Below are 3,670 nucleotides of genomic sequence, written 5' to 3'. Positions count from 1 at the left end.
TACTTTTTTGGCCATACTCTTCTGGGCAGTTTAATCCTTATTTTGTCCATCCTTAACAAGAATCCTGTAGAAATGAGAGATTCTATACAGCAGTTTTTAAACCTGTAGAGTTTAAAAAAGAGTGGTCTTTTCTTCAGTTTATGAACTGTCCTGTAGTACTCTGTAACAGAATTTTCTATGATTCAAAAAATACCCATAAAACTTTGGATGAGTTTGGATAGGGTGTTTCCAGAAGAATGTGAATATACAGCATGTGCTTTGAGTCCACTTTTAAAGCTGCAGGTAACTTCATATGGAGAAGGAAAAGGTAAGAGCCAGTGTCTGAACTGAAGTATGAACGTACATGCAGCCTTTCCTAGCGGTGCAGTGTGTGAGCCTACCACTGTTCCTTAATTCCATTGCTGTGTGTCACCTGTAGTCTGTAAATTGTGTGGATGCTCTGAGGTCCCTTTAATGCACTGAAGTTTGGATGTGGATGTTCGCAGAATGCTCAGCCTGACACCCAGTAGGCTGGCTAGTAATCAGAAAAGACGAGTAGGGCAAAATTAATGCTTATATCAGTTTTCATGTTGGAACTATGGGAATAGATCTTCAGTGTGCATGGGAGGAGGCTACCTCATGAGCCATTTTGCCAAACACTTTCAGGGAACTCAGTACCTTCAGCACTGACATCTTTTTAATAAAGAATTTTACCTTTTGGAGAACAATTAAATATGGAACAATCCTAAATTTAACTTCTAAGCAAAGAAAACAATGCAAAACATGGGACTAGTCAAGTATTTTGATCTGCCTTCTCAAATAAGATAACCTGACAACTTGCAAGTATTTTTCTCCTTTGTCCTGTCCCCCTCCCCTGTGTTCAAATTTATCAATATTAATAAGTTACAGATATGGAGCCAAATGTGTTTCCCTGACTTCTGTGCATTTGCACCTTTTAATGTCAGTGATAAAATTAAGCCTTTGTTTTTTAAATAGAAATTAAAAGAATGGCAAACTTGTTAAGTTCTGATGGTCATTTCACATGTAGCGGATGCCCAGAGAAGCACAAATTGCAGCTCTTGGAGTCCATACATGTTGCTCAAAAAGGGGCATTGTGGTTGGATGGACTACTACTAGTGTTGGGTTGATTCAAATTTGAGCTGCTTCAGTCCAGTAATAAGAGGGGTTAATCTGTTTTTTCTTTTGTTTTCTTTTTTTAAATGGGCCACCTTGCTTCAAGTGAACTGGTATTTTTTATCAAGAATTTACAGTCATCTCAGCTAATTAAGAATATGATTAGTAAAGTTCTTTTTGCTGTTCATTTGGCCTGTCCTCTGTTGGCAGTATACCTAGATGAAAACATCACTGTTAACTGGAGCAGGAGACCAGACCTTCTATTAACATTGCATGCTTGTACTCCTAAGGTCCTTTTCAGCCAGTGACACCCTAGTACTTCCACATGCATCATTTGTCCTTAAGCCCTAATGAAAACTTTGTTTCTGAAATGTTCCTGGGTCTGTCTCGGGCATGCATACATTATGTAGTCTGAGGCTGGCTTACTAAGGAGAACACAAAGGGAAAAAAAAACTTCCTTCAGATAAGCCAGTAACGGTGAGCCCACCCCTGAGGCAAAAGCTTAGGGGAAGAGAGTGGTTTCTGTAAGATCCTAGAAGGTAACAATAAATTGGAAGCAGAAAATGCCTAACCGGCATGCTGCTATGCCTGTTAACTAACTATAAGTCATAATTTCTCTTTGTAGACTAATACATTTTTAAAAAATTGTCAGCTAGTCGCATGTTCTAACAGCGTGGTACTTCTGGGGGTGGTCCCCTTTCAACTCAGATGAATTCCAGATTTCAGGGCATTTCCAAAAAATAACTATCTAGTGCTTGATTTAACTCTTTAAGGGCTGTTGGTTTGAGTGCCACAAATGACTTCATGGCACAACTGCTCAAAAGTAAATATGAAGCTGGTGCAACTGTCAGAAGGATAGATCTAATGCCTCCCATGGACACTACATGCAAGTTCTGAGTAGTTTTTAAATCCTACCACAATCAGAGTGTGTTGCATTATTGCATCTCTTCAGGTTTGACCTGACTTAATTGCATTTGTTCATTGACTTCAGGAAAGAGTTAATTTTGTATCTTCCGTGAATGGGAGTTTGCGAAACAAACTTCTAGTCAAGAAGCAATTACAGACACAAATGACTATAAACTGGTATTTGGAGTTGTTGCAAGCTACTTTTGATTTTGACAGCATACTTTAATGTATTTTTTTTATATCAAGCAAAAAAAAGGGGGGAAGGGACAACAAGTGGCTTATCAAGAAGACAGCTGGTTGTCAAATTTCAACCTATGTTTAGCCTTAAGGGATAGGGTGAGTGGAGAGAGAAAGAAAGTCAGCTGTGAGGACTCAGCCTTTGAACAGGACCTCATACCTGTCTTGATTTCTACAGGCATGTCTATAGCACAGACTAATTGGTCGACCATGCCAGCAAGGAAATAAGTCCCACCCAGCCACTCCTGATGTGCATACACCAACTCCAGACATGAGGCACTGCGGATACCCTGGGGATAGTCTTGGCACCAAGTTTAAAACCTGGGTTCTGTAATGTTTGAGTACCTGCTTGAGGCAGCCTTTGAAGGAAGAGCGCCCCTTTCCTCCTACCCACCTCCATGCCACCACCCCAGGGTTGAGATGTGCAAACCAAGGGAGCATAACAGATCTTATTTTCTCAGTGGAACAAATGAGCACTCTGCTTCTGTGATGTAGACATAACCTGAGACCTGATGCTGCTGTGCACGTTTGGCTGTTGAGAGGTTGTGTTAGTTAAGGCCATTCACTTTAGACTGACCTAGGTCTTGATTTAGCTACCTTGATTTACCAACTGTCACTCTTCACTCTGGAAACCCTGTTGCTCCCAGTTGTGTCCCGAGGGTGCAAATTGCCTGAATATGCACTTTATGTAATTTTATAAAGATGTTATGGAGGGGAGGAGAGAAAAAGGGGAAAAAGATGGCTGCCCTCATTATCTAGTGATACTACGTAATAGTGTCAGTAAACCATAGTCCTTGTGAGGAAACACCCACTTGGATCTAGAGGCAGGCAGAGGACAAATGGGTAATCAGTTTTCATTGATGTTTCTTCCAGCATCAGTTTTGCTATTTGCCCTTCAGCTTTTAAGTTGGAAAAAAACAAGTGAACTAAGTGTGGGCATTTACTGAGAGGTGCCTCAAGTCTGAAAAGGTTGAGAACAACTGAATTAAGGGAATAAAATGACTATATGAGTCTGTTGTATAGGTAATGAGGTAACTGGGCCATTTGACAACAGAAGGCAGGTTAGAGCTGTAATCCCGCTGTTGATGCACATTGTCAGTCTGTCCAGGTATGGTAACGTTAGTCTGTGAAGAGAAATTACCACATAGTGGTCTTGTCCACACTTTAACATTGCACCAAATCTAGCTATACCAGCAGACCCTCTTAATGAGCAGGGGTACATGTTACCTGGCATGGCTTATGCCAGCTTCCTGAGTAAGAGAAGGTGGGGTGGTGAATGGGTATACAGCACAGGCGATGGGTATGGGGGAGGGGGGGCACATGTCCCCCGAGATTGGCCCTTGACTTGGCACTGCTCAGGACAGTGCAGTTTTTTTGCCGCGCAGGCTGGCGGTGTGTTGGGGGGGGGGGGCCC

At 41.7% G+C, this 3,670-nt stretch overlaps 1 protein-coding gene across 4 annotated transcripts in view; it reads left to right on the top strand.

Annotated features, from left to right (window-relative positions):
* Positions 1-3,670, top strand: part of ARHGAP29 (Rho GTPase activating protein 29) — a 102,970-nt gene that overhangs the window by 63,949 nt on the left and 35,351 nt on the right. The window lies entirely within an intron of this gene.

This window comes from Gavialis gangeticus, unplaced genomic scaffold (genome assembly GCF_001723915.1).
Source record: "Gavialis gangeticus isolate Ggan-Ray unplaced genomic scaffold, GavGan_comp1, whole genome shotgun sequence".
In the NCBI taxonomy this organism is placed as follows: domain Eukaryota; kingdom Metazoa; phylum Chordata; order Crocodylia; family Gavialidae; genus Gavialis; species Gavialis gangeticus.
This window is presented reverse-complemented; position numbering and strand designations above follow the sequence as displayed.